This window comes from Furipterus horrens, unplaced genomic scaffold (genome assembly GCF_987537825.1).
Source record: "Furipterus horrens unplaced genomic scaffold, mFurHor1.1.pri manual_scaffold_10, whole genome shotgun sequence".
NCBI classification, from domain to species: Eukaryota; Metazoa; Chordata; class Mammalia; order Chiroptera; family Furipteridae; genus Furipterus; species Furipterus horrens.
The window spans coordinates 43,042,269-43,055,623 of NW_028327180.1; the positions used below are offsets into that span (position 1 = coordinate 43,042,269).

The 13,355-nt window shown below is 43.4% G+C and overlaps 1 pseudogene; it reads left to right on the plus strand.

The window, feature by feature from the left end:
• Positions 1-4,301: 4,301 nt before the first annotated feature.
• Positions 4,302-4,676, plus strand: LOC149999864 (ATP synthase F(0) complex subunit g, mitochondrial pseudogene; annotated as a pseudogene).
• The last annotated feature ends 8,679 nt before the right edge of the window (positions 4,677-13,355 follow it).

Below are 13,355 nucleotides of genomic sequence, written 5' to 3' on the forward strand. Positions count from 1 at the left end.
CCAAGTGTCATGGTGACCCAGGGACACATGGGCTCTGGTGGGGGTGAGAGGTGAGGGCTGCAGGCCCCCTAGCCTGGCTCTCGTACATCAACCTTGACCTGAGGTCCTTGAACCAACTTCATGTGGACTCTGGCCATGAACCAGGGCCCTCTCCTCCTACTCCTTGTAACAGCTGCTTACTGCCTCCCCAATTCCCCACCAGCCTTTGCTCCCAGCACCCATCCGCCTGGTTGGCCCTTCCCCTCCATCTCCGCAGTGCTGGTCAGTGCCTTCCTCCCCCATTTCTCCCACCAATGCTGAGGGGTAGGGGATTGTATTCTCACTTCACAGATGATACAAATGGGACTCGGGTTGGGGCTCTTGCGGAAGACCACACAGATTTGAGGTCAGGCATGTGAGCCACAAAAGTCCTCAGGGGATGAGACCTACTCTGGGTCTGGAGGAAAGGCCTTGGTCTGGCAGAGTGAAAAGGCCCTGTGAAAGGGTGGTAGGTTGAGCAATGGAGTGCAGGTCTCTGTGTCCAGGGGGGCAGGGGAGGCAGCAGGTCATGGGTGTGGGATTTCTATGGAATGGCTTAAGGCTGAAATGCCAGATGCCAGGGCAAGACAGGAGCCCACGGATTGCCCTGACACAGCTGGGACTGGGAGGGGGTGGTCAGGAAGACTATGGGACTTCATGTGTGACAGAATGCCACAACATCTCCCATCCCACATGCAGTTCTAGAACCTTGGAACTCCCCTCATCAAAACATAGGGTCTAATTTTTTTTTCTTTCTTAATCCCCACCTCCCCATCCCTCCCCTCTGACAGCTGCCAGTCTGTGTTCTATATCTATGAGTCTGTTTCTATTTTGTTTATTTTGTGCATTAGATCCCATGTATAAGTGAAGTCATATGGTACTTGTGTTTCTCTGACTGGTTTATTTCACTTAGCATAATAATCTCCAGGTCTATCCATGCTGTCGCAAAAGGTAAGATTTCCTTTTTATGGCTTAGTAGTATTCCATTGTGTAAACATACCACAGATTTGTTATCCACCCTTCTACTGATGGGCACTTGGGCTGTTTCCAGATCTTGGCTATTGTAAATAATGCTGCAGTGAACATAGGGGTGCATGTTTCTTTCAAATTAGTGTTTCGGGATTATTAGGATATACTCCCAGAAGTGGAATCGCTGGGTCATAAGGCAGTTTCATTTTTCATTTTTTGAGAAAACTCCATACTGCTTTCTACACTGGCCACACCAATCTGCATTCCCAAATCCTTGCCTTGAGTTTGGCTTGGGACTCACCAGTAATCAGTGGACAACAGTGGGAGTGACACTGTGCAACTGCTAAGAGTGGGTCATACAAGGCACCACAGCTTCCACTTTGATTGGTGGAACACTCACTCTTGAAGCCACCAGCTGCCATGAAATAGCCCAATTGCCTGGAGGCCACCAAGTTCATAAGAAAGCCGAAATATGCCCATGCTGAGAGACCACCCAGACCACATGAGGAAAAAAAGATGGCTGGCCAACCTCCAGCTGCTACAGCTCACTCCCCCAGCTGTGTGCACCCGCCTAGTTGAGCCCTTCCCACAATCCTGACACAAACCATGAGAGAATAATCTCGTTTTAAGTCACTAGGCTGTTGAGTGATTTCTTAAGCATCGACAGTAACTGGAACATCCTGAATCAATGATACATGTCTAAACTAGCATGGAAAGATCTTTAGAGCATTGTTAAGGCTAGGAATGCAAGGTGCACAATGAAATGTCCACAAGGTGCCATTTTGGGTGCACACACAGGATCCTGGATATTTTGCTCTGCATCTCATCAATGATGTATAAACGTTTAGAGAAAGGTCTATCAGGATACACTCCAAACACACCATATCCCAAAGCACTGTTACCTCTGGGGGCAAGGGATAAGAGGATGGAGTTGGGAGCTTCTCCAAGCTGGTGAGGTCCTGGACACACACGTTCATAAATTTTAAGAACCATTTCTAGATTCCCCACCAGAGTTTAATGAAACAGAATAGTTGGGTTTTAGTTTATGTCATGGTTTCAAAGATTTCTACTGCAGCAAGTTCATTTGTATCTTCTGGAGCCTTAATACTTAAAAGGTGGCCAGAGCCCAACTCATCACGTTCCACCTACATCTGATTCTGCTCCTGTGTCTCCACCTCACAGGTGGCCCCATTGGCCCCCAGAAGTTCAATTCAGCTGTCATCCCTTTCCCTCAGGTTCGACCATCCAGTCAGTCCCCCAGCTCAGCCCATTCTCCTTTCTAAGTAAGTAATTTGTCCAACTCTCCATCCTTGACCCCAACCTGAGTCACCACCACCACCACCATCGCAGGTCTGGACCAGTGTGGTCAGCTTCCACCCTCAGTCACCCCCAGGCTGTTCATTCCACGTGGCTAGAGGCTTCTACACTTGCAATTCCTAAGTTCATATGGGGCCCTGATCCTCTGAGCCTGGCATCTCTCCAGCCATATCACTAAACCTCAGCCCACTGAAATTTTACACCGCAGACTTGAAGGCATTTGTACATTGCATTTCCCTCTTCCCATAAGGCCTCACCTGGCAAATTTCCCCTGAGCCTCATATCAAATGTCACTCTCCTGCCCCTTTTTGCCTGTGTTGACAGTCTGGGGGAGGCAGCATGAAGGCTTAATAAGTAACAAACGGGAGAGGGATGTGGGAAAGATAAATTGGTGGAAACTGAAAGATTCTAGCTTGTTTGCTGAATATTTGGAGGAACTGACAATGGAGAAGTTCTTCCTATTTGCTATTTATCTTTAGAAGCCCCACGAATTGGTAAAGATTTGTTAAATGATAACATGCAGGTGGTGCAAGGCAGGCCCTCATCCGTGACTACCTGGAGGTGACTTTCTAAAAAAAAAAAATTTGAAAGGAAGAGTTTAGAATGTTTATAGCCTTTTCTGAGGAACTTCTCCTAAGGGAATCATTAGAGATACAAAAATATGAAAGGGTGTTATTTTCATGTTTGTGGTGGGAATGAAAGTGCTCAGCGGTGGTAGAGTGGCAGTGCTTGCCAGGTTTCAGCCAGAAGATATGGGACAGCCATTCAATATCATATGAATATGAGAAAGGGCTTATATATGACAGAAAGGGAGGGAATGGGCTACAAAATGGTATCGGTAAATAAAATCCGAGTTAAGTCCATAGTCTTGTTAATTGTACAGTATTTCCTCACTTATCGTGGGTCTTACGTTCTAGATGCCCCCCCCCCGCGATAGATGAAAATCCACGAAGTAGGAACCTTACATTTATTTTAGTATTTATATATTTTTAAGACTTTATAAACCCCACACACTTATAAACTATTCCCAGCCCCTTATTAACCTTTCCCACTGCCTTACTAACATTTTCCACACTTTTATAAATACTACTTATGTTCTTAAACATATTCTACACTCTTAAACCTATGTAACTTTAACAACATACGTAAACAGTACCGCAAAATCCTGCGATATAGCGAAAAATCTGCGATAAATAAATATAATATTTTTTTACATCCCGCGATACAGTGAGGCCGCAATAAGTGAACTGCGATATAGAGAGGGACTACTCTATTGTACTAATGTCAATTTCCTGGGTTTATTAAAGTATTATAGTTATGTAAGATGTGACCAACTATGGGGGATGCTGGAGCACAAGGCCAGTGGGACCTCTCTCTACTATTTGTGCAACTTCTTGTGAGTTTATAATTATTTCAAAATAAGGCTTAAAAAATGTTATCTGTCAGGACAGGCTGGTTATATGCTGTTGTAACAAATATATCCATTATTTAAGGGGTTTAAGTCCATAAGGGTGATTTCTTTTCTTCACACACAGTGAGTTTGTTCTAAATAGTCACTCAGCAACCCAGGAATTGGAGATGCTATCTGGACACTTGCCTCCACAGGTTGCCAAGCCAGGAAAATGTCTGTGACCTCATCAAGTCGTACGGCCATGACTAACTTCATTGGGGAACAAAAAAGAACAACCTTTTTTCAGGCCTACAAGAACACATTGACGACCACATTGTGCATAGATAATAATCCCATTTCATAAAAATGTACAGATGTATATATTTTTAATATGTTTATTTTAAATGCCTATATATACATTTATAGATTTTAAATATATACATACATATATGTACATATGGGGGAGTAGACTAGAAGAAATAAAATACAATGATCATTTTGAATTGATTGTGGGTGTCTATTGCTTTCTCAGATGCTTCAAACTTTTCTACTTTGTAAGGCTTTTACATTTAAGTGTGTGCTGTAATTAGATTTCCATTCTAGAACCATGGCCCAATTTGTCTGTAGACTCTCAGAGAAGGACCCCAGGCTGGTAAATGCCGCTGTGACTTACTCGAAGCCTCGAAGCCTCGAGTGTCCACGTTGTGGCACTATGCCAACGTTGAGCTAATTCCTCCAACCCTGCTGAGACCCCAACAGCTGTTCAGAGCTTGAAAAACAGTCACTAGTACTCAAACTGATAGCTGCAAACAGCTCACTTCAGGAAGCTCTGCTGAATGGTTTAGTAGCCACCAAGGTGTGGATGTGGTTTTATGTCCATGAGATCATAGGCAAGCGTGGGGTCATTGGCTATGGTGTTTTAAGACCAATCTTTAACATCTGTTTCTTTTTGGTTTATTTTGTGAATGTCCATGGACCATGAGTGATCAGAATGGTATTTGAATTTTTTTTTAAAAAGATATTTCATAAAAAGCATGGGACTGTAATTAAAGATAACAGTGAGAATAAGTGGAATTCAGATAACCTCAGATGAATGTTCTAAGTAGGAGACTGTGAGATCAATCTAGGCCCAAATTTCAGGTGACACCATTGGTTTTTCTAGCCCCAGACATGGGTTACTTCAGTTCAGTTTTAATCTAATAGACATTTTATCAAGCAGATTCTTGTTTGCAGATGTCACAAACCAGATTGGGTAGTTTCAGAATCAAAAGGACAATGGGTGCCAGATCTGAAGTCTGGCTCTGGAAACAAAGTCTTGGATGTGAGGACATAATTGGTTGAATCCAGGCCACGTGCTCATGCTCTTGTGCAATGGATGCTGATAAAGCGAATATCTGACCTTGGGAATATCTGAAGTGGGAGGCAGCTGAGAGGCAGATCCCCAAGTTCAGGAAAGGGATTCTGATACTGAACAGACAAAGGTGGAGGGGACATAGCTCTGCCAGCAACCTGCTCTGTGACCTTGGGTAAACCCCTTCCCTTCTTTGTGCCTCAATTTCTCCATTTGTTAAAGGGAGGAAATGAATGCTTTTGCTTTTGCCCATATTCTCCTTAGCAAGACAGACATTTAGTATTAAAGACTCTTCTTATTGAAACCAAAATTAACTTGATGAAAACATGTGCAAGCTCTGGATGTTTTATGTAAGATGAAACACAACTAAATTCAGAATGAATTAACATATTGACCCCCCACTTCCTAGAGGGATTTTTTCACAAGGCAGGGGTTGTAAGCCTCTTATCCTTTGAATATCTGATAAAAACTAGGATGTCTCCAGAAAAATGCACATAAGATTTCATTTGGTTTCAGGGGATTTTAAATGAATAAAAATACCAATTTTCATTCTTTAAGACTTTGAGGTGATTTTATGGAAAGCCCCACTGTTTTCTAAGGTTTCTTAAGGGAGCATTGCATTTATTATTCATTCATTCATTGTTTATCGAGCTACATTTTTGAGCTGGGGTTGCTGCCATGAATGAAAATGAGGTTCCCGCCCTCAAGCAGTTCCCAGTCTAGTGGCCGTATTGATGCATAGGGTAGCCAGGGTAATCATGGAAGAGGACAGGAGGAACACTTAGGCTACCAGTGAGGGAGAAGAAGCTGGTGGGGCTTTTGGGAGAAGGTGACACTTGAGCTGAGCCTTAGAGGATAAGTGTTTGTCATATCTGACGGGACTTTCAGTTGAGTATGGCAAACATTCAACCCTTTAGTAGCTTATGCAAAAAGGGGAATATCCTGGCACATGTAACTGAAAAATCTAAGGGGTGCCATCAGGCATGGCTATATGCAGGTGCTCAGATAGAGCCAAGAGGTCAGGACTTCATGCCTTGGTTCTCTTTCTGCCTCTCTGGGGCTTCCCTCTTGGCAGGCCCTCCCCTAGTGGTGGTAAATGAGAAGATATCCCCATTGCTTCATCATCCTCAGTCTGTAGCTTTGGGTAGTACAAACATTTAAATGATGTTAATTCTTATTTATGAACATAGTATATGCTTCCACTTATTTGTATCTTCTTCAATTTCTTCAGTGTCTTATAATTTTCCTTGGTTCAATTAACTTCTAGGTATTTTTTTAATGCAATTGTAAATGGGATTGTTTTCCTAGTTTCCCTTTCTGATAGTTTATTATTGGTGTACAAAAATGCAACTAATTTCTGAATATTTATTTTGTATCCTGCTACTTTACTTAATTCATTTATCAGTTCTAGAGTTTTATGGTGGAATCTTTAAGGTTCTCTAATACAGTATCGTATCAACTACTGGGAAAGCATTTTTAACTGGGCACATTATAGCCTGAAACAGGATTGGAATCCTATAAATAAAAAAGAAAAGGAATGTGAAATGGTGTAGCTGCTGTGCCAAACAGTACAAAGTGTCCACAAACAATTAAAAATAGAATTACCATATGATCCAGCAATTTCACTTCTGAATACATACCCAAAAGAATTGGAAGCACGGACTCAAAAACATATGCACATCCATGTTCATAGCATGATTCCAAATAGCCACAAGGTAGATGTAACCCACATGTCCATTGACAGATGAATGAATGAATAAACAAAATGTAGTAGAGCCATATAGCGGTATATCATTCAGCCTTTTAAAAAAAGAAAATTCTGGTGCATGCTATCACATGAATGAATCTTAAAGACATTAAGTGAAATTAAACCAGACACAAAAGGACAAATACTGTAGAATTCCACTTATATGAGGTACTTAGAGGTGTCAGATTCATAGAGACAAAGTAGAATGGTGGGAACCAGGGGCTGGAGGAGGGGGTAGGGATGGGGAGTTAGTATTTGATAGAGACAGTTTCAGTTTGGGAAGATGAAAAAGTTCTGGCGCCCTGGTTGGTGTTGCTCAGTGGAATGAGCACCAGCCTGCAAACAAAAAGGTCACTGGTTCAATTCCCAGTAAGGACACATAGCTGGGTTCTGGGCCAGGTCCCCCATTGGGGGCATGTGAGAGGCAACCAATTGTTTCTCTCACACACTGATGTTTCTCTTCCTCTCTTTCTCCCTCCCTTCCCCTTTCTCTAAAAAATTAATAATATTTTTTAAAAATAAAAGAAAAAGTTCTGGAGGTGGCTGGTGGTGACAGTTGCACAACAACATGAATGTGCTTAATGCCACTGTACTGTACACTTAAAATTGTTAAGGTGTTAACTTTTGTTATATGTACTTTGCCACAATTATTAATTTTTTAAATTAGAAAAGAACAGGAGAGCGCTCTAGTTGCAGGTGCTAGCAGTGTCCCATTGCACCTGCACCCAAGACCAGGAGTCACATCAATTCAACCTGGAAAGAAAGAGCCCGGGATTCCAGGCAGGAAAACCTAAGGTATAGAATGAGAGGAACCGGCACAAATCTGTGGGCCCCTTCAGAAATTTCTGATGGGCTTTTTCTACCTAGATTCCTATAGGTTCCTGGCGGAGGCCTGAGGTGGCCTGAAAGATCCGGGAGGTTGTGTCGACCTTGACTCTGAGGCCTAGGCTTGCAGTGGCTGACTCAAGAAGCTGTGGGAACCAACGTTGAATGTTTGGCTTGGGAAAGCTTTGGCCAAAGGGTTTTTTCCTCTTTTCTTTCTTTTTTCCCCCTTCCTTCTTTCCTCCCTCTCTCTCCTCTCCTTCCTTCCTTCCCTCCTTTTATTATTTTTTTCTCTCTCTCCCTCCCTTTCCTTCCTTTCTGTTCCTTTGCTTTTCCTCTCTTTTTCTATTTTTAATTGTGACAGAATACACATAACCATAAAATCTACATTTTAACTGCTTGTTAAGTGTACAACTCAGTGGCATTAAGCACATTCACATGGTTGTGCAACTATCCCCACCCTCCATCTCCAAACTTGTTTATCTTCCCCACCTGGAGCCCAGCCCATTACACACTAACTCCTGGGTGCCTCCCCCAGCCCCTGGCTCCCACTGTCTACTTTCTGTCTACTACTCTGGCTCCTCTAGGGACCTCCTGTGAGTAGAATCACACAGTATCTGTCTTTCTGTGTCTAGTTTACTTGACTTTTCTTAATCACATAAGTAATAAGCACCACATGGAAATGACACATCCTTGTAAGACATCAAACATCAGAAGACATGGAATGGAACACACTCACCTTCTCGGATCAGAACCCTGGGCTATGAGCTTTCCAAGGGGAAAACCACTTGCTACTCAGATAATTGATGTGCAGCCTTAACTGGACTAGAGACGGGACCTCCAGCCCGCCTTCGCTCCTGCCCACCTCCGTCTCTCCACCTTGGTTCTTCAGCAGTCAGGAAAACTCAGATACGTAGAGTCTGCTCTCGGCAACCGCGCAGAGACACTCACTTAGCTCTGCCGTGCTGGGGCCTGTGCCTGGGAGGCCTCCCAGCCCAGGCCTTTGCAGACCAAGAACACTGCTCACAAGTGAAAACCTGCTCTTGGCCTTTGGGACCTCCCCTGGCATCTCAGCCAAAATGTAAACAAAATCTGACCCTTTCTCATCACCTCCTTGGCCCAACCAGGTCAGCCCCACACTTGTCCCCGCTCACCTGAACCAGGGCAGTCACCGCCTCCCTGATTTCCCAGCTCCCACAGTCTGTCCTCCCCACAGCGGCCAGAGGGTGCCTGTGGTCATTAAGTCAGGTCCCATCCCCTCTGCAGTCAGACCTTCCATGGCTCCCACCTTAGTTGGAGCAAAAGCCAAAGTCCTCCCTGCCGCCCACAGGTGCTGCTCCGCCTGCCCCTGTCACCTGCCTGCCCTTACCTGCCCCCACTCACTCCATCCAGCCACACTTGCCTCCCTTCTCCTGGAATGTTCTGACCTCAGTCTCACCTCAGGTACCTGACACCTACTCTTCCCTCTGCTCATCATGCCCTTCCCAAGGTCTGTTTTGTTATCCCAGTGTCACCTTGAATGTCTCCATCCTCAGAGAGCCCTCCTTTCCTTTCTGACACCTAAACTCAGCCCAGTGGTCTGAAGGATGCTGCTAATAGTCTCTGTCTTGCTCCAGGTGGTGGCTGTGCATCTGTGATGATCTGAAACAAATCTCTGGAGCTGAATTCCTGAGGCTCGTACACTTTATTGTAGGTAAGTTATAACTCAGTTAAAAAGTAATAAGATGGCCCTGGTTGGTGTGGCTCAGTGGATTGAGTGCCGACCTGCAAACTGAAGGGTCACCAGTTTGATTCCCAGTCAGGGCACATGCCTGGGTTGCGGGCTAGGTCCCCAGCTGGGGACATGAGAGGCAACCACACATTGATGTTTCTCTCCCTCTCTTTCTCCCTCCCTTCCCCTCTCTCTAAAAAGTACATAAACTAAAAAAAAATTTTTAAAGTAATAAAATGGAAAAGCAAAAAAAGAAGAAGAAACATAATAAAATGGGCACCTCTCACACCGACCACTCCTCTTTGTGTTCTCGTGAATCTGGTTATCCAAAATCACCTTGCCAGTTTGTTTCCTGCCTGTCTGCCTCACTGGAGGAACATCAGCACCGGGAGGGGTGGGATCTTTGTCTTGTTTTTGTTGTGTCCCCAGCATCTAGAACATTCCTGAAATAGAGTAGAGACTCAGGAAAGGTTTGTTGAATGAGGAATAAATAGAAGGAAGGGGAGGCCCAGAAAGTAAAAGTGATTTGTCCAAGGTCACAGCATCGCATTAATAGAAACGGAGTGCTGACTCCTCCCACTTCCGGCCAGACTTCCCATACATGTACTTCCAAAGCTTTCCAGGACCTTCTAGATCATTCCAGATATGTCGAAATCAGGAACCTCTCCACCTGAGAGCAGTCCATAAGCAGTGCATTTCACAGGGTCATATTTCATAAACCATGACAAGGTGAGGATCATTCATGTTGAACTTTTCATCTCAGGATTTATGTGGATTAATAACCCAAGACACGTGAAAAATCTCCCTCTTTCCTGCTCTCCCTGAACTTGCCCCCTACTCTTGCCTGGGCCTCCTGTCACTCTCCTTTGCCCTGCCCATGACCTAATTAATTCATCTGCCTAATTTACCACTTTGGTCCTGACCCTCCCAGCCTTGATGGCCTCAAAGGCTTCCCACTACCCCCAAAGTAGACTCCTTCATACAAGGAGCATGCCAAGGCCTCTGGTGTCTCTCCCAGTTTTATCCTGCCGCCTGCCTGACATTTCACACTTGCACCCCACCCTTCAGCTAACCTCTCTCCCCATCTCCACCTCAGCAGCTCCCCTGCCTGCTGATATCCTGTCGGTTGGGGGTCTGACTTGAAAGCCACCTTCTCCTTATCCAGAGACAGTCTTTAGGAGACGTTCTGCCCTGGAAGCAGAGAAGGCAGAGCAGTGTGCAGAGGCACGACACTTTCCGGAGAAAGAAAGGAGGGGACTACAGCACGCTTACTTCCTTGTATATGCTTCAAATAGTTCTAGAAACTCCCTTGAAACTGGAGCAGTCCTAATTGTCAGAGGGGAAGGGACCTGGGAGCCTGGAGTGGGAAGAGGTTTTTCACTGGGGTCACCTTTTAGATTCTTTTTTTTCCTAATTCTTTAAAGTAGACTTTATTTTTAAAACAGTTTTAGGTTCAGAGCAAAATTGTGTGGCCAGGACAGAGATTTCCCATACACAGTAGTTCCCCCATTATCCACGGTTTCACTTAACTCAATTTCAGTTACCAGCAGCCACTATTAAGTGGATAATTTTAGGAATAAACAATTTATGCCTTTTAAATTGTGGACTGTTCTGAGTAGCGTGATGAAATCTAGCACCATCTTGCTCCATCCAGCCAGATGTGAGTCAGCCCTTTGCCCAGCGTCTCCCCACTGTGGACACTCCCTGCCCCTTAATAACTTAGTGGTCACCTTGGTTATCAGATTAACTGTAGGGGTATCAGAGGGCCTGTGTTCAGTTAACCTCGTTTTACTAAATAATGGCCCCAAAGTGCAAGAGCAGTGATGCTAGCAATTTGGATATGCCAGAGAGAGGCCGTAAGGTGCTCCCTTTAAGCAAAAAAGGTGAAAGTTCTAGGCTTAATAAAAAAGAAAAAAATCAAACGCTGAGGTTTTAAGAGCTATGATAAGAACGAATTTTCTGTCTGTGAAATTGTGACACATGCTAGTTTTGCTGTCGTGCCTCAAACTGCGAAGGATCTCATCACAGGCATCTGATCACCTCAAATCATGGCAAGAAGGATGACTACAGTACAAGATCTTTTGAGAAAGACCACGTTCACATAACTTTTATTACAATATATTGTTATAATTGTTCTGTTTTTTATTATTGTTGTTAATTTCTTACTGTTCCTAATTATAAATTAAACTTTATCATAGGTATGCATGTTTAGAAAAATAACCGTATATATAGGGTTTGGTACTATCCACTGTTTCAGGCATCCGGGGGGTCCTGTGTAACCTATCCTCTGCTGATAACCAGGACTACTCTACCATCTTTCCCAACACAGCACCCCCACTAGCCACATCCCCAACCACAGAGAGACATTTGTTGCCATCGATAAACCTGCACTGACATATCATTATCCCCGAGAGTCCATATTTTACATTAAGGTTCACTCTGTGCTGCACGTTCTTTGGATTTGGGTAAGTGTGTAAGTGTGTAAATGTGTAAATAACATGTATCCATAATTATAGTATCATATATAGTACTTTCATTGTCCTAAAAATTCTGTGTTCCATCTATTCATTCCTCCCTGCCAACCCCTGGCAACCTCTCATTTACTAATCGACTCCATAGTTTTGCTTTTCCAGATTGTGTCATGTAGGTAGAAATATACAATATGTAGCCTTTTATGAATGGCTTCCTTCACTTAGTAATATGCATTTAAGGTTCTTTCATATCTTCAGATGGCTTGATAACTCACCTTTTTAGTTCTGACTAAATATTTCATTGTCTGGGTGTGCCACAATTCGTTTATCCATTTACCTGTTGAAGGACATCTTGGTGGCTTCCATGTTTTGGCAGTTATGAACTTTGATTTTGTATGGACAGGTTTCTGATTGAACTTAAGTTTTTAGCTCATTTGGGTAAATACCAAGTAGTGAGATCGCTGGATTGTATGGTAAGAATATGTTTAGTTTTGTAAGAAACTGCCCAACTGTCTTCCACAGTGGCTGTGGCGTTTTGTACTCCTGCCAGTGTAGGGAACAAGAAAGCTGGCGACTCCCAAACCAGTAGGAAATAATTAACAGCTAAGACCAGCTGTAACTGAATCATGAATCAGGGGGTCGGTCTCTGAGTCAACAGTAAATACAAGTAAGGAAATGACATTCTGCAGCTCACCGAAAATGTCTCTGAGATCAAAGGGAGGAAGATATCCACCACCAAACACAGGGAAATAGGAAATGTAGCTAGACAGCCAAGCAAACAAGTTAGGGAATCTTCAAGGGAGAGCTAGAGACAGACCTATCACCCTATCACCCTATCACCCTTAGACAGTCGCGCTAGATTGTAAACTCCGGAGTACCCAGGTAATGAAGAAACGGAGGAGAGGGGCTCCTTGTATTAGAATAAAACCAGCTTGCTCTTTCTATTTCAGCGTGCCTGCCTGCCTGCCTCTGGCTGCGCACCTGTTCTGCAGAATCACGAATAAATGCCTCGCTTTGCTGCTGAAGTCCTGTGTCCCGGTGTTTTATTGTGAACGTTTCTCACACCAGCAATGCATGAGGGTTCCAATTTTTCTACATCCTCATCAACATTTATTTTCTTTTTTGGGTTTTGTTTTTTGTTTTTTTTAAATAATGGCCACCCTAATGAGTGTGAAGTAGTACTTCCTTGTCATTTTTATTTACATTCCCCTAATGATTACTGATTTTGAATATCTTTTCATGTGCTTATTGGCCATTTTTATATCTTCTTTAGAGAAATGATGTAGTGTAAAACCTGACAGTTGGTTTTTTAAAAAATTTTGTAACGCAAGTGCCTGACTTAAGCTTTGATTGCCAGGCTTCCGCTTCAAAGATGACTATTTTGAATAAATGCAACAAGTCCTCAAATAACATTGTTTTGTTATAAGTTAGTGAGATGCTGTAGAAGGTTAACTCTTGTTTATATCAATTAGCCTATGGTAAAACTGGTTTTCTATACAAATCGGTTCACTTGAAGTCACAGAATGTTAAGTGAGAACTTGGTACATTTGTACATTGTC